The sequence below is a fragment of the Crocodylus porosus genome, unplaced genomic scaffold, assembly GCF_001723895.1.
Source record: "Crocodylus porosus isolate Cpor-Errol unplaced genomic scaffold, CroPor_comp1, whole genome shotgun sequence".
NCBI lineage: Eukaryota > Metazoa > Chordata > Crocodylia > Crocodylidae > Crocodylus > Crocodylus porosus.
In genome coordinates, this window is record NW_017728947.1 from 69,887,971 (window position 1) to 69,910,194 (window position 22,224).

The window sequence follows — 22,224 nt, forward strand, 5'->3', positions numbered from 1 at the left end:
GCACCTTAAAACTTCTGTACATTGTCTTTATGTATAGGGTAACATCTCCTTTCCCCCCTTCCAGTCCTTCCTGAACAGGTTATAACCATCCATGACAGTACTCCAGTCATGCAAACTATCTCACCATTTCTCTGTAATCAGTTGCATCAAAATTCTGTGCTTGTATTAGGACCTTCAATTCTTCTGATTTGTTTCCCATGGTGCCTGCATTAGCATATAAACATTTCAGGTGTCTAACTGTCTGCAGTATCATATAAACCTGTTAAACAGCATAGGGAATTTGAAACATCATTTATTACTTTTTAGTTCTATTCAGAAGGAAGTTATCAGGAGTTTGCTTTTATACTCAGTACTAGAGAATTCATTAGGAGCAAAACCTCTTTTTGTAGCCAAGGAAACTAATTTTTGTATTTTAATATTTATCCAGCCAAAAGCTGGATTAACTATGTCACATCCCCTTAACCACAGGCATGTAAACCTCAGGATAGACAGCTGTTTGGATGTTTCAGCCTGGGACTCCTGCCCTCAGCAAACATATTTGATTCTCCTACATGGTCACTTGGCTGCTTATACTCACACCCATATGGTGACATGGCAGTGTGCCTACTCGCTAGTTGGTCAAACTGTTCCATTAGGGTATAGATGCCAAGCTAGCAGGTTGAGTTGCACAACATCTATCACAGCCCACACTATTGCTTATGAAGGAAATCTTCCCTTAGTGACAAGATGCCACAACAGAATAATGTATCTGTTTGCTCTTATTGATATTTCTTGCACTCAAAATATACCAAAGAGAAGACAAGAGAAAAAGACAAACTTTAGAGGGAACATTTGGCTTTCAAAGCAATAATTGCCATAGTAGCTCTTGAATAAACTTACTAAATTCATATGGGATTTTAAAATGTATGCAAAATAAATCATGGACAAACCCTCAAACAGTTCTCGTTGATATATAAAGCTTGAATTAGATAGCAGCACAAGTGAACCAAATTTAGCAGAAGAGTGGTCATCTTTAAACTCTTTACAACTTTGGTTTAGTTGGTAATAGCTGGTGCCGTTGCCCCTGTGTTTCCTTAAATTTAGTATGGGGAACACCATGAATACTGTGGTCAGTGCTATTTAAAGATTGACGACTAGGTGCTGAAAGTCAAGAAATTTCAGAAGAAAACACAAGTGAACTTTGTCTTAGCTTTACTTAAGTCAAACCATAGCAACTTATCCTAGGTGATCTAATTTAATTGGTGCTGTGAAATGAACAGGCGTTCTCATATGTGTGTTATTGAGTAGTTAATAACAGTGCTTAATGCCTGTAGCAACTGGCAAACTCTGATATTTTCCTATGTTGATTTTGAAAAAGAAAGATCCTCCAATAATGGGTGTGATCTGAAGGCAAGATCACTGCATATAAATTATAGTGTAATATATAACAGTATCAACACGTTGAGGAATTAGCTCTGGAATAACAATTGTTTCTATGGCAGCTAAGCCACAGATGATAATGGACGTTAGTGGAATATTTCTTAAGCTCGTATTTTGCTGGTGAGAACCTGAAGGATTGTTTAGAAAATGCAAATAAAACTATCTACGGCTATTGAATATATTCAAACTACTGCATTTTGAGCTAGTTACTGAATAATAATTGGAAAAAGTCTCTTGTCTTCCATATTGGATTTCATGGTTTTATTTGAAATAGTGTCTAAGAGCTCTCATTTATATGAAAACAAAAATTACCAGGATTCTAGAAACATATATGGCTGTAAATGTGGTATGAAACATTAATGCTGGACCTAGTTCTAATGAATAGAGTCATATTAAAACTGGCATGAGTTTTAGACAATTTTTATTGCAATAGTTCCCCATACTAAATTTACATCTTTTCACAGTAAAGGTCTATGGACTGTGTGGATAATGTGGGAAGGATGGTGGGGGAGAGAGAAGAAGAAGATGAAAACCAAAGATGAGTTAGAAAATATGTGGCTTAAAAATACTACAGACAGCAGTGAATATGATGTTGAGTTCATAGAAATGACAAACAATTAACTTTTGAAAGTTGGAAGGTCAATTGAAAATGTCAGTTTTATTACAATGCTATTTGGTAGCTATGTTACAGTTACCATTCAGTGAGTTTTCCTGTATAAACTTACTTAATTTACCCTTAGTTTGATCATCTTATTTCTTTCTGTTGCATGTTCTAGCATTAGTATAATTTTTGCTCAAGGTAAACATTTCTGAATCTTGCTGCTTGTGGTCATTATGTAGTTTTGTAGTTCATATTTAATAAGCAACAAACCTATTTGATATCTGAGTTCCTTTTTTCCATCAAACCATTGTATAGATGCTTAATTCCCTTATAACTCAGTGCAGACTTGTTTTCAATGGAGTATACTTCTGAAGTCTGAGCCTCATGCTAATTATTTTAATTGTTCAAGGGAAGTCAACAAAAACAAGGCAAATGAATTTTAAAGACTGAGGTATTTTGTTTTCAAATATCTGTGCCTTGGTTTTGCAGACTATTGCTGATCATAGGGTATCCTTGAATTTGGAGGAAGGTTGACCTAGATTTTGGCTGAAAAAGCATGAGTCAAGGAGAGAGACGCTGAGGAGACCAACCCTGGATCTGCCATTGACTTCCTATCTAACTTCGCTTCAGTACTCCAAAGGGAATTTGACCCTCTTTCAGAATTTGGCCCTAGACCTCTGTATCTCAGTCTGTTCTTGTATGAAATGAGATTAAACACATCCAGCTTCATAGTGTGCAATAAGATTCTTGGATGAAAAGTGAAGAATAGTTTGCCTGATAGCACCATCTCTTCTGCAGTAGATACAGATATTGTTAGAAGAGGTGGAAACCATTTCCAAATTTAAACTGCCCTTTTTTCTTTGTTTTTGAGGATGCATCAGGCCTTCAACATTATGTAGACACGTTTTCAGGGTCAGCAGCACCATTTAGTGATTAATCATATCAAAACTTTTCAGTATATTGTCTCTAGAACAAGTCCATAGGGGAACACTGTTCTGAGTCCATCATAGGAAAAGAGGATTTATCAGAAAACTGTTTTTAGGTAGTGGTGAGTTTCCTGTTGTCAATTTTTAAAGTAGCATTGAATGAACAATGCTGCCATTAAAACAAGCTCTCTAGTCTTCAGAGCCTCAGCAATTAAATATCTATATGTGTGGTTCTGAGTAAGTTTTTCTACCATGAAACGAACTGGGAGAATTATTCCAGATTATTTGAATGTGTGTACACAGCCTAAGAACAACTTCGTCTGCTTGTGAGTCTAAACTCAGATGGTACTGGGAATAAACAATCCATTATCCATGGAGTATGGGTAATTTATCTTAGCCAGCTTCTGCCCATGTCTTGATCCAAGACATGGCAAAATGTTATATATTGTAAATCCAAAAGGGATAAAGCTTAAAAAGAGAGATGAATCTTTGGACAAAGAATAGACATATTTTTAAACGAATGCTATCAAATGAGAACTGGGTTAAATAAAGATAAGACACACATTCAGTAACATCTTGCTGCCCAACATAAATGAGAAATATTACAAAATCATAGGCATCTAATTATCAAGTGTTGGGATTTGAAGGGTACAACAATGTTATTCCTTTAATAAATAATTTGGAAGTGAAAATGGATAGTCCATTTGACTTTCTGATGTGTATTGTGTGGGTGTACTGCCCCCTTGTTCCCTGAGGTCAAATAAAAAAAAAGAAAAGGCAAGGTATGACTCTGCCATACTAGCAAATGAAACAAACCCTCATATAAAAAATACAAGATATGGTACTTTTCATGCATAGATCCAAAAGAGGCTTGCATTATTATCCTAGTTTATGGGGGATATGGAGGAGTGAGGCACATGGAGGTGATTTACCCCATGTCATACAGGAGGCCAGTGTCCAAGTTCACAGAATTCAGGTCTCCTGATTCTCAGTCCAAGCTCTGGTAATATGTCACAGTGCCTTCTTTTGGAAAGAAGATAAAAGTGGTCTTTTTGTGTATAAATACTAATGTTCCTTGAACTGGAAAGACAGAGAAGAGGACTAAGTTCACCTTTTTTAAATTAGGTGCATAAGTTTTTTCATCCACAGTTAAGTAGATATCCTGAAAAGAAGACATGCAGGCTAAGGACAGAGTCAAAAAGCCTGAAGCTGAATCAATTCAGTCTTTGCAGGTTAGTCTAAACTGCACAGATTAAATTGAAACAGAAGTGAACAGACATTCAGGAAATGCAGTGGCTCAGGCCAGACACTGGAGGGGGCATTAGAGCACAGCTCTCTGGTACATAGGCAGCATGGGCTGTGTGTTTGCCTCCTCTTCCTGCTGCCTCTGAGGTCTTTGGGATTTGCAGTCCAGAATTAAAGCAGCAGGACTCTGCAGGATTGTTTATCACTTCTTCTTGCTTTCAGGTACCTCTGGGATTTGTAGTCCACAGTTGCAGCCAGCAGTAAGTTTGACCCGAAGAAGAGGTGTTTAACCCCCCTCCCTGACCCCAAATGAGGTTTGCCTGGTGGGGGGGAGAAGTAGTTCATCCCCCAGAATGGGCTGCATCCCCAGCTGTGCTTGCTCTCAGCCCCCCCCCCCCATCTTGTCAGCCAGCTATCACTGCTCCAACTAGGGAGCAGAGGGTTCAGGGCCAGTCCTGCTCTCTGGAGCAGACAGCCTAGCCCAGCCCAGGGCTGGAAAACATGCTGGGGGACTGTGATTTAACTTGTACCAGGAAGGTGCCTGGGGCAGAAGTTTCATAAACTGACCCAAATCAGTCAGGTTTATCTTAAACAAGTTTCAGTCATTTTGAAACTCACTTATGTGCACTGAGCTTCTGTTACAGGTTTAAACCAGTTTCTGATCACTTAAACTGTTTTATGTTTAACTTTTATCCCCAGCCACATAGTTGCAGATGCTGAAAAGACCAGAAAGAGTCAGCAAAGTACTCTGAAATGCCACAGGCTGCTTTCATTAGTTGAAGATTCAATTTTGTTGTGGTGGTAGTTTTTATATTAATATTGTGTAAGATTAATGTCTGCAGTCCATTAAGTGTGTGTCTGTGTTTGTGTGTGTGTACACACGTGTGCTTGTTTGCACGTTCATGTGTATATGCATATGTGTGTGTGTGTGATTATGCATGGCTGTATACATACGAATATTTGTGCATATGTATTATAATACGTACATGTACAAATATGCTTAGTACACTAGCATTTTTTAAAAGTTGCATATTTTAAATGAACTGTGTACAAATGTTTGGCTAGCACATAAGTTAAATACTCATAGTTTAGATGTTCCTTGCCTAATCTTCAGAGACTCTATTTTAAGCTGAAGGCTACTTTTTCTCAAAATCCCCAGCTGCAATATCTCTCTTTCTTCAGCTTTCCCATGGCACTTCAAAGACAGGCTTAGGGAAAGAAAGGTAATAGGAATAACTTTATTAACCTATCTGTTTTATGTAGCCTAGTGCTCTTTCTGTGCAACATGTTCATTACATAACCTAGATGGATTTGTCTGAAAAATTACAATAATCCATAAGTTTCTATAGCTGGAATTTTTCAAAGATACACTGTGTAGAGTTGTACAGCTACCTTTATACCCATACAATTTAATTTATATTCACTTGAATCATCTCATTTAGGCCGAGGTCCAGAAGCTGACCGAAGTGCTTGGCACCCCAATAAAGGGTTACGCAATTCTGAGTTGGGAATGAGGTCTGCTGGGTGGTAAGATACTGTAGCTTCCCAGGAGATAAACCCTGAAGACAAGTATGTCAAAAGCTTAGATGCCTGCGTCACTCATTTATTTAAAAAAAATAGCTCTAGGAGGAGTCCCCTTTTATCCAAGGTTTAAAACATTCACCCAAGATGTAGAAGAGCCAGATTGAATGTCCTCTGTCTGAGGGAATTTAAAAATATATTTCTCATATGAGTATCCTGTCTATCAGGATATAAGCTGTTCTGGGGGGGTGTTAGGGCAGTTTTCAACCCTCTTGTTCAATGAGTTCCACTCTGCCTAAAATATTTAAGAATCATTTGGTCTAAGTTTCAGTCCCTGATCCAAGGACTGTTGAATGCACTGTATGTCATGATGTACCGGTTGATGTGATGTGCAAGCCAATCCCATTTTTCTGATCCAAACAGTTAGGAATTCCGTAGATCCAGTGTATAAGTTGACCTAACTTTTTGGATCAAAAATAGGGGGCTCACTTTTACTGGCCCCTGCGTACCCTTACTGTAGGCTGGGCACAGGTGGGGTGGATATGTGCCACAGCACTGCTTGCAGGGAACAAGGATGGGCTTGGCACTTAGCTGGCATAGCCCAGGCAGTGCTGTTTACAGGGGATGGGGCTATGCTAGCCGAGTGCTAAACCTGGCCCCGTCACCTGTGAGTGGCACTGGGCTGAGTGCTCGGCTGGCGTGGCCTCATCCCCCGTGAGCGCACTATGGAGATGCTGCTCGGCCTGGGCATTGAGCCTGACCCCATCCCCTGCAAGCAGCGTTGCCTGGGCTGCACCAACCAAGTGCCAAGCTTGGACTGTTAAATGTATGGTACTATTTTATAGGAAAGCAGAAATTGCCACTTCATGTGTTGTGGTACCTTATTGACTGTGCGCTATCTGAGAACACATTCTGGATCAAGTTCTTTGGGAAGGAAAACAGAGAAATGCCTAGTTCCTGGATCCTGATGGAGTTCATGTGTGAAATACTGCCAAGTAGCTTGGCCCTGTGAGAACCAAGATGCTGAGCTTGCACAGAAGCAGAGTTTTAGAGGCCTGGTAACTTTTAGGGCTTGGGCAGATCTAGGATTTTGAAAAGTGGGGTGCAGATGGTGTGGTTCATCATCCTGTATAACGCAACACATTTTTCTCCAGGTAAAAAACAAATTAGAAGCTTTACTGTTATGGTAAGTACCCAGCGGTATATTATTCAGTTTAATATTTGTTTTTGCTTTGGTCTGACTTTATTAGAAGGATTTGAAAACAGTTTACAGACCTGTGAAATAGGAGTTACACTACCAAGAGCAACTAACAGACAGCAGAATTGCAAAAGAAAGGTTAACTTGATTTCAGTGGGCTTTATGTTCCATTGATAGGCCCAGGGTCAGTGAGGACCTAGTCGGGGAACTTCTAGAGGGACTAGATGTGTTCAAATCAGCAGATCCTGACGATCTCCACCCCAGAGTGCTGAGGGAATTGGCAGAGGTCATTGCGGGACACCTGGCACAGCTTTACAAGCACTTGTGCTGCTCTGGCAAGGTGCCAGAGGACTGGAAAAGGGCCAATTTGGTCCCCATTTTCAAAAAAGAAAAGAAAGAGGACCCAGGAAACTGTAGACCTGTTAGTGTAACGTCAGTCCTGGAGAAGCTTTTTGAGAAAATTATCCAGGAGCAAATCTGCAAGGGACCAGCAGGGGAGATTATGCTTAGGGGCAATCAACATGGGTTCATTAGAGGCAAGTCCTGTCAGACCAACCTGGTGGCCCTCTATAACTAGGTCACAAAGGCTTGGATGCAGGTATTGTGGTGGACATAGTCTTTCTGGACTTTAGGAAGGCCTTTGACACTGTCTCTCACCCCATCCTCATTAAAAAATTAGGCAACTGTGGTGTTGACGCCTACTCAGTCAGATGGGTTGCAAATTGGCTGGAGGGCCACACCCAGAGAGTGGTAGTGGATGGGTCATTTTCAACCTGGAGGGACTTGGGCAATGGGGTCCCTGAGGGCTCAGTCCTTGGGCCCACACTGTTCAATATCTTTACTGGTAACTTGGACGAGGGGGTGAAAAGCACCTTGTTCAAGTTTGCAGACGACACTAAAATATGGGGAGAAGTGAGCACACTAGAAGAGAGGGATAGGCTACAATTAGATCTGGACAGGTTACAGAAGTGGACAGATGAGAATAGGATGGGTTTCAATATGGACAAGTGCAAGGTATTGCACCTGGGGAGGAAGAACCAGCAGCAGACCTACAGGTTGGGGAACTCCCTTCTTATCAGCACAGAGGCAGAAAAGGATCTTGGAGTCGCTACTGATTCCGAGATTTACATAGGCCACCAATGTGGGGATGCGGTCAGAAAGACCAACCGCACCTTGTCATGCATCCATAGATGCATCATGAGCAGGTCCAAGGAGGTGATCCTCCCCCTCTGCAACGTTGGTTAGGCTGCAGTTGGAATACTGCATCCAGATCTGGGCACCGCACTTCAGGAGGGATGTGGATAGTATCAAGAGAGTCCAGAGGAAGGCCGGTTGCATGATCAGGGGACAACAGGGTAGGCCTTATGAGGAGAGGCTATGGGACCTGAACCTGTTCAGCCTCCACAAGAGAAGGCTGAGAGGGGATCTGGTGGCCACCTACAAACTTGCCAAGGGAGACCAGCAGGCAATGGGAGAGTTCATTCCCCCAAGCACTACTGGGAGTAACAAGGAGTAACGGCCATATGCTGACTTGCAGTAGATTCAGGCTAGATATCTGGAGGCACTACTTCACAGTCAGGGCAGCTAGGATCTGGAACCAACTTCCAAGGGAAGTGGTGCTCACCCCTACCCTGGGGGTCTTCAAAAGGAAGCTAGACAATCACCTAGCCGGGGCCATTTGACCCCAGCATCCTTTCCTGCCCATGGCAGGGGGTCAGACTTGATGATCTACTCAGGCCCCTTCCAACTGTACCAACTATGAAACTATGAAAGGAGAAAGGGTCATTAACACCTCTGAAATGAAGAGTTTAGAAGGAATCAAGTGGATTTCAATGAGTCATGAATTCAATTGACTCTCACTGCTGCTGACACTGTCAGGCAGTTGACTTCAAAACTGAATGGAAGAGGAAACAAAGCGGGTGCAAGTTTACCAGTGCACCCTCCCATGGATCCTCCTGTTTTAGGGTATATCTGTATGGCAGCACCATGGAGAGAAACCTGCACTACTTCTGCACCCCTGAGCTCCGGAACCAGAAGCAAAGCTGATTAGCCCAGAGCAAAGCAGGTAGAGGCCTAATGCAGGATATCTTTGCACTGCACTGCCTCCCCCCATATACAGCAGCCAAGCAAGGGGAGTGTGTGTGTGCATTTAACTAAAGATTATGATTATTGTTGACACTTTTAAATATTATATGTAAATTACCATTTTAACAGGATTCTGAAATGAATGCAGAAATACATTAATATTCTACCATATCATTTTTATCATTTTTAGTTAAACTGCAGCCTCTATTACTGAGCTGTATTTCAGGTCTGCCAGCCAGTCTGCTACAGTACTAAGTTCTTTGCAGACACTGGATTTCATGATCACTGCCAATAAAGTCTTGACTAAAGTCCCTTCCTAACCTGGCCAAACTGTAAATGAACAAATTAGATCATGTTTATAAACTACAAATGCATATAATGCATAAGTAGATAAATTCAAGGCCTTTTTTTTGCATTTAATTGAAACTTTAATATCCCTTACAAATTAAAAAAAAATCAACTAGGATTGACTTCTGAAACTAAAGAAATTGCATAAACTGTATATTACTGTGGCACCTGCTGTTTTTCAGGTGTTTATAACATGGCCATAAAAAATCACTCTAGGCTGAAACTTGGTATTTAAAGTCTCAGCTCAGCAGGATTTTTAAATCAAATTTGGCTTAAATTAGTTGACTTTTTCCGGTTATAAAAGCGGTGGGGAAAGGAAAGGGGGATTTTGATGTGTCAAACATAATTTTATTCATTCCTCTAGCTGAAAAACTATTTTGTTTTATAAAAATAAAATTTGCAGATTGTTAGCCCATAACATAGACTAGTGCTGTGGCTGTTAGCGGTCAGGGAAGAGAGAGAAAATTAGCCATCAAAGAATCTAGTCTTTGGAAATGGTAAATGACTTTTTTGTGAAAACATCTACTGTGTGCATTTACTCAGAATTCATAAAATTGTATGTGGGACATAAGGCATTTTTATTGAATAATCATTCATTTATTGAATAAAAATCAATAACCCACATGTTAAGGGCCTGTATTTTCATATATCAGTGATGATATATGGTGATATATGATGAAGGACCTGGTGTGCTTTGACATAATTGGTTTAAGACATGCTTAAAAAAAGCCTGAACAAGTCAAGAAATCAACTCCCATTGAGTATCCAACTCCCTTAGCTATTTTTGAAATTCCAGACTCTCAAAAAATATATTAAAAGCCAGTTTTTATAAATGAAAATGTATATATTTAAAAAGCACTAGTATTTACAAATATTTTATACCTGGTTGTATTCGTTGCATACCTACATTCACGTATTTTAAATTTGACCTTTTTAAAAAATACAGCTTAACAGTTTCCAAATACAATTGCAATTACTTGAGATACTGATGTCTTTGTCCCCAGACCTAGGATTCAATTTTAAGTTACTCTGGGGATGCATCTTTCCAAATAAAGTTGGTAGAAATTGTGAATGTTTAACACTTCTGAAAATTGAGCTCTTAAGAGATTAAAAGATCCCCAAAGAAACCCCAACCAGTAAACACTCTTGAAAATGTGACTAAAAATTAGGATGGCAAAACGCTAAAGAAAGTTTCGTTACATAGTATAAATGACATACATCTCCTTCTCTTTAATATTGAGTAGACTTTTTCAGTACCCTTTCCCCTTCATGTCTCCAGAAAATTAGTTTACAGCATTTAAAAGAGACTTGTGGAAAACTGTTTGTCCAAAATATTAATGTCCATTATAAAATCAGAACTGCAGACTAGCCAGCAGTACCTTCTTTTTATGTTTGGGTGCTTGTGATTAAACATGACATTCTGAAATGTGGTCACTTCTATTTTCAGGTCATCTTGGTATACGTATCTTTAGAAAGTGTATCTGGTGCTCCATGAATGAGTACATTTTTGCAACTCTTTTCCCGCTCATTGAGAAGTGCTGTTACACTACATTTTATAGACTGAAAACTTCACATTTATATTCCACTGAACTACATCTGGCCTACATTGATACACTGACATTGACAGTATGTCCATACCTTAACTCCTGTTTTAAATTTAGCTTTCTTGTGTATCCTAACATGGCTGTTTTACAAATAAACCAGATACACTTATTGTTTCTTTTTTATATTTTTTCCTTCATGTTCATGGTTTGACAGTTTCATAAAGTTTATTTCTCCCTGCTGCTTAGTGCCTTTTTATTCTTTTTGTTGTTCTCTACTTCCAGCTGAGATATAGTTTAATGAATTATTTTTCAGTGAGTATGATACAGCTTTTACAGCCTGCCTATGGTGACTATAATTTTTAGTACAGTTTTCTTTTATTCTGTACCTTGACCTGGTTCTTTACGCTCAACATAGCTGTTATGATTGTATTAAAAGTATTGAAGTGATATTATCCATGTTAAGCACAGGATATATTTCATTTATTGCATGGTTCTGTTTTAGACTTACATCTGCATTTTTATTTTCCATTCTATTTCTGAAATTTTGGATTTTCTGCCAAAGTCTGTATATTCACTTTACGCTGAAATTCAGTGATGAAGTGCTCTGCTGTTGGAGGTCCATCATGTTCAATAATTGAATCCACATCTTCCCTGGATGAGTTTCCTAAGATAATTTAGCACCCAGGTTTTTGTCAAACTGCAGCTTGGTATGATTTGTGCAAAGTTCCATCTGTTTCTCCTAGAAAGCATGTTTTGTCTCCTCTCCATGCCTTTTCCCTTTAATATTCTGCTGTTTTCCATCAGTGGGTTTGCAGACATTTTCCTAGCATGACTTTGAGCCACTCCTACATATGGACAATATAGGAATTTGAAAAATGTTTTATGGTTGGTTATTGGCACCTGAGAGGCCCTGTTTTTTCAGTAATTGGACAAATGCTTTTCAACCAAAGTTTAGAGACTGGGAATAAGAGCCATCATAAGCACCTACCATAACAGAAAAAAGAAGAAAAAGTGCTGCTGAAGTGAAAATGAGCATCATAACACATAGCGTTTCACTGTCCAACTTCTAGATTTCTGGCACCAAATCATAACCAACAATTCTGTATTACATGCCTAGGCTTCTTATATAGTGCATGGGAGGAGTTAAACATCTAAGAATGGGATTCACAATCACAATCATGCCAGCCAATGTGCTGAGTGAGCAGTTGCCTAAGTGGCCAATGTGAAATGCCACAGCAGGGTGCATCTTAAATTTTATTTGTACAGGCAGTCCTCGACTTACAACATTTTGAGTTACAACTTTTTGCACTTATGTTTATAAATTGATAACCTGTTTCAACTTTCTGACGTCAGCTTCAAGTTTACAACGCTTGATCTGACATGATGCCATGACAGCGAACAAGTATGCTGTGTCACCCGTCTCTCTGGAGAATATCTGTCCAAACTTCCTTCTTTAAGCAAGCAGACAAAACTCCAGAAAAATCTGCAGCCAAGACTCCTGAGAAGACTCCAGCCAAGAACCCTTCGAAAAGTCCAACCAACCAAGAGCCTTTCAAAAAATCCAGCAAAGTTGCCTCAAAGAAGTCCTTCCAAATCAATATGCTTGCTATTTACAATATAAATACATTAATGTAGCTATATAACTCATCTATAATTGATTGAGTATGAAATTCTGAGGTATTTTTAATGAAAATAGGGTTTTGGGCCTTGATTCAGGAACCAATCCCCCATTTATAACACTGTTTCTTATCAAAAAATTGGTTCCGAGTTACAACATTTCGACTTAAGACGCAGTTTCCAGGAACCAATTGTGTCATAAGTCCGAGAAACTGAACTATAGGCTCAGTCTTAGGAACTGAGCTGCACGGAGGTGCTTCCGTACACCTAAAAATTGCAGCCCTGAATTGCTTCCTCAAATTAGCTGCCTTAAGTTCATTCTTTCAATAAATAAGCAAAGATGTGTCCTTTCTTTGAACCAACTGCCTCTGGTAGTGGTTTCCTTTTATCTAGCAGTTCAGTGGCTACAGCACACAACCAACAATACGGAAATTCTGAGTGGAATTCTTATTTCTGCCCAAGAGGACTCAAGCCCACATCTCACCAGCAGACTATAGGCTATTTTGGGGCATGATTTGTTGTAGGGAAACACTTTTTATCCCTTTTCTTGAAGCTGTTCCACTGCATAGAACATGGGGCTAGAGCAGTGGTATTTATGGTTTTGGCCCCCTCAGGACAAGTGAGTAGCACAGCTGCTCTGCGAGCCAGGTGGAAATCCATGGGAAATTCTATGGGCCAGATGACACCGCACCAGGGGCCAGATCTAACTTGCAGACTGGGGGTTGAGCATCCCTAGGCTAGAGAGTAAGGGAAAGCCTGGTTGTGACTAACTCAGTGGTTAGGGCATGCACTTGGAAAGGGTGGAGACCTCAGTACCATTTTGTCCCAATGACATTGTTTTAAAATGAATAGCTTTTATGTAAAATATGCAAATCCACCATCTGCTTTAGCCTAGAGCCCAGTTCATCAGGGGCACTCTAAGAATGCTTACCAGATCGGACCTTGCAGACAAGAATACCTAGACGAACACTTAAGGTGTCTTTACAGGTGTGCTGGGGGAGGGAAGATGTGGGGGGGGGCTTTAGAGCACTTCCGAGTGCTGCTCTAATTAAAGCGCCCTCAGCATCTCGTGTATTCAGCATCTTGTGATTCAAAATGGCAGCAGCTCTTTTGAGCTTTAGTTAAAGCAGTCAGTCCACTGCCATTTTGAACCACGGGGATGCTGAATACATGAGACACAGAGGCTGCTGGAGCACACTAATTAGCATGCTCCAGCAGACTCAATTATTCCTGGCACCCATTCTTGCCCAGGGCAGGGGCTCGGACCTGATGATCTGTTTAGGTCCCTTCCGACCCTACATACTGTGATACTATTTGAGTCTGCTCCAAGGTGCTATAATTACAGCATGTTAGAGCAGCCTCCCTGCATGTTTACAGATACCCTTAGTAGGCAATAGTGGTGGAGCAGAGCCTAGATATAAGCTAGGCATTAAGCTACTCAGCATTATGAAGACTAACATTTCTGAGGATGTGTAGAAAACAGCCTTTAAGCACTTGGGGAAATTTCCCGAGGAAAACTAAGATACCTAAAAATGTTAGATGCCTTTAAGGTTAGACATCTGTCCAGTAGGGATTTTAAAGATCCCTGTTTTGGACTTAGGCCCTTAAAATGCAAATTAAGCAAAATTACAAAGTATAAATCCTTTTGTCGGTATAGTTCCTGGTGACACTTTTCAGCATATGAGCAATGTTAAAATTTGCTGTTATTTAATGTCATGTTAGTTGACTCAGCTTTATTGCTAAATATATGACTTGACTAACTAGGATATCAACTGAGAGATCCCTGTAACCAAAATCCAAGACTTTACTTAGCTGATTATTTGTGTAGCCATTTGAGAGAACCTGTGCCGAAATCAAATATTTGCTTTTAATAGTTCATTAACTACAGGTGTAGGGTCTATAATTCAAAACAAAGCACATTGTCTTCCTAAGCACAACATGCTTTTTTATAAATATTGGTTTTACCTAATTAAGCTTGGCTTCATACACTTTTTTAAAGGTATGAATGAAATGAAAACAAAAGCCAGAAGGTTCAGGTAAGTCTGAATCCAGGGTAAAAAATAAATGCCCATTTGCTGTGATTATAAGATGAAATTTTAAAATGAAATAAAAAAGTTCAGTTCATGTGAATTATAAAAGCTTTTTTAGAAATTGTAATTCCTAACACAACTTTATTATCTCATAAAAGGGAAAGCAGTATTTTGTAAAAGTTCACCTGAAAGATCTTTCCCTGAAGGAGGCATGTTTCCCTTGGGAGAAACAGAGTGAAGACTTGTATGCTTGAAGTTTCTACTGGGAGAGGGCAGTTCTCCTGGTAGAAGAGTAATATTTGTATGTGGCCTTGGTTATAGAGCTTTCTCCAAGGCCATTGTCCCAGCTTTCTGCTTGCCAATCTTTATTGCCTACTCTGTCCTCACTCTGATACCTTCCTCCTTATTCCAGCAAACCTCCTCCAACCTCTGTGGAACTAGTGTCCTAAAATTATTCTGAGGGATTTTGGAGGGCTGGTTTGTTTTCTGATGTGCTTTTGCCACAAAATCACTGGAGACCCTCTTTTTTGTGTGGTTTACAATGGTCCTTGGCACTTTTTAAATAGACAGCTGAATGTGATGCTTCAACATGTTTTAAACCATTCTAAACTGTACTTTGTTAGGTTGCTGATAGATGTGCTAATTTACACAAACAGCCTTATAAGTGCATTGCTGCAGTCTTTACCTTCAGTCCAGTTATCCAAAAACTGCCTACCTTTTAATGTTTATTGTGTCCATACCACTGTAGTTAATGCTATCTCAGAAACAATTTGTGGTGTATTGCCCTGTGGTAGGCAAAAATATACAATTACTGCTTGGAATAAATTAATTAATATACTGGAAGATATTATGCACCTTGTGCTCTTAAGAGTGGTATGACTATGAATGCCAATTGAATTAGACACTAAAATAATGTGATGAGCTTATCTTCCCTGCCTTATAGCAATGTGTATAACACCATCTTTTACTTTCTCACTCAACTGAAGTCATTGCTATCTTGTTTATTCTCTCTTCTAATAATGACATGTACATGAGAATGCTGTAAATTAACTTGTCGCCTGTCATCAGATTCCATCCCTATGTGTATGAGGGGAGATGGTAGAGGTGATGGCTTCTAGTAAAAAGGCTAATATTACATCTGAAATTAAAAATTGGCAAATACTGAATGACATAAAGACAACAAATTGCAATGCTATGTGCTATGTAATCTAAATCCATCGTTAAATGTGTAGCAACTTTATAAGGGGCATAGTCCTGTGAGTAATTGATTAATCTTAATTTCTAGTACATTCAGTCGTTAAGCAAAATTTAATCCATTTGGTGTTTCCTCCTAGAAGGACAGAGGATGAGTGAAATACATTTCAGAGCACATCATGTAGCACCCTGACTTTGGGTTCAGTAAAACTCAGTGTATTTTTCTTAGCTCTTCTCCAAAGATCATTCACCTAATTGTAACATACAAGATGCATAATATATAGATTCAAATTCCTTGGAGACCTCAAAATTAACATAAACTTGTGTTGTTAATCTTCATTTTGTGGTGTCTTTAGCAACCATTGGGGCTACTTCACATCCTTGAAATGGCATTATAGCATTAAACTTGATCACTAGCTCTCTTGTAATTGGGATGTAATAAAAGTTATCTTATGGGCTAGGGACAGAAGTTACATATAAACTGGTGTATGTGATTGGAAACTGGTTCAAATCTGTAATGCAACAGAAGTTCAGTGCACCTAAACCACTTACAAAAATGGTTAAAATTGGTTTAAGATAAACCTGGATGAATGGATTTAGTATCAGGCTGAACTGATTGGGCGTGTCCAGATAAGCCCGCATGTGCCTCTTGCCACATCTCAAAGCAGTTTGAAACATAGCAAGAGGCACACTGGGAACAAAAAAAATGTTCCTTGTGATGCATATTTGCAGCACAGGCTCAAAATTTGATACCTGGATATCCAAGTATCAAAAAAAAAAAAAAAATCAGAAAAAAAGTGGGGCAGAGCATGGTCCAGGACTGTGCCCTGAGGCAACCAGAGGCTTGAGTCCTCAAAAGAGACACTCTGCTAGCTGGTCAGAGCCTGCCTCTTGCCCTGATGCTGCAGCATGCTGCCTGCCTGTGCAGGGCAAACAGTGATGCAGACTGGAGCAACCTGGACCAGGTAAGTAGGTCTGTGAGGGTACAGGGTCCTTGGGGGACTCTGTCACCCAGCATCCTAGGATACTTTGCACCTCTCTCGTAACCCCCCTTCACAGGGTGGGTGGACTAGCCTTGGCTCAAGCTGTCTGCTCCAGCCAAGCAGGGATGCATGCTCTAGCATACCTCCGCTCATTTGCTTTTTGGTTCAATCTTTGCAGTTTAGACTAACCTGTGAAGACCGGATCAGTTCAGCCTTGGGCTTTTTGACTGTCTGTACTTAGCCATGGAGAAGTGAGCTTATGTGCCTGTAGTAACTCAGTGCTATTATCCAGTTTTGTTTGGAGGTCAGCCAGTTGTAGAATTTTGATATTTCATAAACTTTAATTCCTAACTTAGGGCCTGACCGGTTCCTACTAAAGGTAGTGGGAGAGCTCTTATGGACTGCTCTGGTAGTTCTTTATGAATTATGTTCCTGTTGAAGAAAATGTCTGTGGGTGCATCTACATGTGGGTTTGACTGCAGAGTTAATTTATTAGCTCCACAGTAAAGCTTCACTGTCTACACATGTGCCTCTATTAGGGCACCATAAATTAGTTAACTCCACTGTAAGATAGGACGGTCAGGAACAAGTACTGTCTTATGGCAGAGTTATTTAGTGCATCAAAACACACGTGTAGATGGTGACTGGGGCTGGCTGGGGCAGGAAGGTGCTACAGTGTGGGGGCTGCCTGCCGCACACTGAAGCACCCTCATGCCCCAGCCAGCCCCTCTGCAGCATGTTGAGCTGGTGTGGATCAGCTCCAGGTTGGCAAGCTAACCCCCTCAGACCTCCTGCCAACCAGAGCTGCACTGCCCTGGCTCAGCATGCTGCACATGTTCTGGCTGCACATGTAAACCCTTTGCCTGGGAGCAATAAACTCCAGCATGAGCTGTGCTGGAATTTATTGCTATGTGCTAATATAGTATAGATGTACCCAGTGTATATAGGACTTCACTTTCATCTTCAGCAAATACCGATAGCCTAATTTGAGGTGAGGAAGGAATTTTATCCCATGGTCAAATTGGACTGTGGGGCTTTTTGTCTTCCTCTGTAGCAGGGGTGGGGATGCATGGCCCTCTTCCTTGAATCTCTTGAGTATATTTTAATCATCCTTGCAGTGGCAGTATGTTGATAGTCCTCATCCCCCTGCTTTACCTGTAGCAGGTTAGAGTGCAATTGGTATTTTGGGGGCAATATGCCTTGCAGTTGTGTGACAGAGTTGCTTGTTCAAGTTTAGAAATAAGTTAGAAAAGGATTTGTATGGGATGGTGTGGATAGGGATGATCCTGCCTTGAGTAGGGAGTTGGACTAGAATCTAGATGATCTCTTGAGGTCCCTTTCATCCCTACTTTTCTATTATTCTGTAAAATAAAGAAAAGGAGTCCAGGATTTGTAGTTAGTTGATGACTGAAATACCTTGGAAATAGATAATTTTTATTTCCAAAAGAATTTTGAGTCTTTATATAAGCCCAAAATTTAAGTAACCCTACTCAATATTGTGTCCCCGTGTTCCCGCCCCCGCCCCAATCTGTTTTTGTGCAGGTATCTTTCCCAATATATGCATGTGTCTTCACAGCTATTAGCTTCAGCCTCCTTTTGGAGTTTAACCCATATCATCAAAAATGTATGTTTGGGGGCAAAGATAAATTTGTTTGTTTTCAATCCCCATTAAACCCTGAAGTTACTGTTTTAAGATGGAAGATGAAAACTTAGTTTTTTATCTTAGTCTGCAAACAAGTACCATGAGACTGGGCCTATACTAATACAATCATCCTTTGAAAAAATTTTCTTTTAGGATTTTTAGAAAAGTAGTGAAAACTTTTAAAAACTATGCTATTTCCCCAATGTCTTGCAACTTATCCAATTATTTACTCCTCTGCAGTGAGCATGAAAAGGGTAAAAATAGTATCAGTTCTGAATTCTCCACTCTTACCATTTTAGTAGCATTATATAATGACTTTGCACCAGTTCAAACAACTGTATTAAGGGTAAGACAGTGGCAAATAGGACAGTCTTGAATTTCCAGCTTGCTTTCAGTGGCTTACTTCACATGACTTTACTGCTCACAAGTATAATCAAAATGCTTACAATCTGCCCCAATGTGAGTAGCTGAAGTGGTTAAATAAAAACAAATGTACTGGATCAAGGTTAGAAAATAAGGTGCATTTCAATACTTAATAAAATTTCATCATAGTTTTGCCCAGGAGAAGGACAGTCATTGCCTATATCTGATATCAAAGAAATAAGTATTTCCTCTGTTTAAATTCACATGAGAATGAGTTCCCCCATTCCCAGGAGAGAGGGTTCAGATACCAAAATGATAATTCAACATTTTACAGTTACCTGGTTTATTGCCACTAGCCCTGTTGTGTTCCTTTTAAGTAAGAAGCTACTATTATTTGCTGTCACAAAAGTGATATTTCTTTCCCTTTTCTGTCATTTGACAGTAAACTTTGTTAGTTATGAAACCAAATCATTTTGTGTATTATATGAGTCACTTACCATTAGTCTCATTTTTTGTGAAATTGAATTTGCCTATTTCCTCACAGATGGGAATATGAATTTATTGTTTTGGACTCCTGCTGAAAGGGAGAGAGGAATGCTGGTGGCATAACTGGAGGGAATCATTTTACATCTTTTTTCTACTCTATCTTTGTGGGACTATTGAAGGACAGAAGATTTTTAAACTCCAGCAGGACAGGCCACTTCTCCTGCTCCCTCCCCCAGTGGAGGAAATCTTACACTTCTGGCACTTTGACACATCACTGCCTGTTAGAGAACATGGAGCCACTGTTTACTGCTGGTTCTTGAGTGTTAAACAGCCCTCCACTGCTTTTATTATACCATTAATTGCACTTAATGCAGCTGCATTTCTAGTACGCTTGGCTAAGCTCTGAAAATTAAGTAGAGGGTACTTTGTTATAAAATTCACTGTAATGAGCTCTGGTGGGACAGGGTCTGTTAAGTTTGAAATTACCTCAGGCCATTTCCAAAGGACTTCTTAAAATATTTCACATCTATAAAAGTTTGTAACTAGATAAATAGCCAAAGATACTGTTGGATAGGGAAAAAAAAACACAGCTCCACAGTAGGCACTTGATAAAATATGAATGTATTTAGTACCAAATTGTTATGTTTGTTTTCAACATTTATCATATTAAGTAATTTGCTAAACAGAGTGTTTTTAGACTGACAGCATGCACATTTTAGGGGGTTAGTTGACACTGTGTTTTTTATGCACACACTTTTTACTCTTGGGTCCTTAATCCCAACCATACATTCATGAAAATGGAATAAATTTAAGACTCCCCCTGGATTTACATAAATTGGTTCAAGAAGGGGTCACACCACTCAGTACAAAAACATTATAAGAACTGCTGCAACTATTAGCCAATTAGCTTAATGTTACAACTAACAGCCTGTATTGAGTACTGATCTCTGGTACCTGGCTAAATGGATGACTAATACAACATCAATTCCCTCAGAGTTCTTTGGCTATATGACTGCTGTAATGCTTTGCGGCTAATAAAATTTCAGATTGACTAATTTACTGGGTAGCTTTACCAAAACATCCAAGTAATCCTTTATATACTCATTAGAAATGGGTCCAAAATGAATTCTCTTAGGACTAAGTAGAAAAAGTCTCACTGGGATTAGCATCACTGAGCTTTAGATGCATTGGCACAAATCAGGTGGAGAATCTTCTATGGTTTTAGTACAGCAATTTATCTGAATTTTGTAGTTAAAGTTTAAGCATGAGGTAATTAGAGGCCTCCAAGCTTGAAATTCATGCACCTTTTCTTCTTTAATAGACTCCAGACAAGCTTGCCAAGCTAACTATTTGACTGATGTGAGTTGTATATTGCAATCCTGTTCAAAGCCTCCAGACAGAATGTAGGTTAAAGTCCTAAAAAAGTTTTCTTTTATTTCAAGACTTTGCCTGTGTAAACTGGAAAGAAGTTTCTGTGTTACCAAGGGTCAGTTGGAAGCCTATTGTCCCACTTAGAAATATTCGCTAGTCAATAATCAGATACATTGCAGCCATTAAGTACTGCACCTGTTGTCCAGATGGGCTTACAATAAACACAACACAGCCTATCATGACTGCAGAATAGAGTGGACAGAAGGCTTTTGGGGATATTTTGGGGCTTTCCTCTATTTATCTGCCTACTGAGTATGTGGGCTGACCTTTATATCACTACTGTTGTGTGGTTGGCAGTATCTGGGTGAATGCATCTCAGAGTTGAAGTCTTTCACAATTCAACTGGCTCTCCAGAAGTCTTCTGTGAATCTGTACTTCTTTTTGCAGTTTAAACTAGTATGATAGTTCATTGTGTTCTATACCCATTGAACTAAAGAGCCATTATTACTACATGGACAAAAATTGGGATAGGATCGAGCTGCAGCTCTCAGAATATTGAGCTCCTAAACTGTTAGACATCTAAGAAATTATTCCAATTTTTAAAATGTAGCCAAAGCTGGCTCTTTGTTAGCTTTCATCCAAGATATTTGTTTATAGATGTGAATTATTTATCAATTCAGATATATTTGCATTGTTGACATTTTTTTATATACCCAGGTATGTGTAACACTGCAGACTGTTTATGCACTTACAAACAGAGCATATTTTTAATTGAATTAAGTTTATTTATAAATCTTTTAGAAATAAATATACTTCAAAATGTCTGTTGATAGTAAAACCTAGTGCTTTGCACATTTCCCCTAGGACAGCATCTGATGGGAGGAAATGCCAATTCTTAGATTTTACATGGATCAGGTAGGCTCCAATCCAGCAGAGGAATTAAGGAAATGCTTAATTTAAAATATATGAGTAATCCCAGTAACTTCAATATTTAACATAACTTCTGCATTGGTTCTTACCAGCTTAGAATTAAGCATAGGCTTAAGTGTTTACTGGCTGAAGGCCATGTGTTACTGGAGACATCACTGAAGATCTGTTTCAGTTGCAGGTTAGGAAGTTATTTATTTATTTGTGTACTTATTTACTTTCAGAGATGAGTGAATTGGAGAAGAACCTATCTGGGTAAGTCTGCTCCAAATACCCTCTCTACATTTGTCAGGTTCATAAACCTAAGCAGTTTAATTCCAATAAAGCAGGGAGGAAAATATTGCAGCAAATACTAGATTAGTTTAAATATTTCCAAGTGATGCCAGAAGGGCCTGATGCCAGCTACAGCATTTCCAGTGAGTTGAATGCAATATGATAGGGACTGGGAATGTTGTGAGGGAACTACTGTGAAATGAGCTGGGAGGTAAGGAAACACCCTCTAACAGTAGAGCGAACAGATGGAAAAGTATGTGCTCAGTCACTTGCTTGTGCTTGGTCACTTATTTGTTGTTGCTGGCATGAATATTAAATATGAAACATATTGCTTTTCCAAGTTACTTACAGTACTGTACCGAGGTCTCTCTTACTGCTTGTACAATTCCAGAGTAACCGTCATTCCCTTGTAGGAAATTAATAAGGACAAAATAAAAGAATTGTTTTGGGG

The 22,224-nt window shown here is 39.5% G+C and overlaps 1 protein-coding gene across 1 annotated transcript in view; it reads left to right on the plus strand.

Annotated features, from left to right (window-relative positions):
• NPAS3 (neuronal PAS domain protein 3) overlaps positions 1-22,224 on the plus strand; it is a 741,990-nt gene that overhangs the window by 265,431 nt on the left and 454,335 nt on the right. The gene's annotated exons all lie outside the window — the stretch shown is intronic.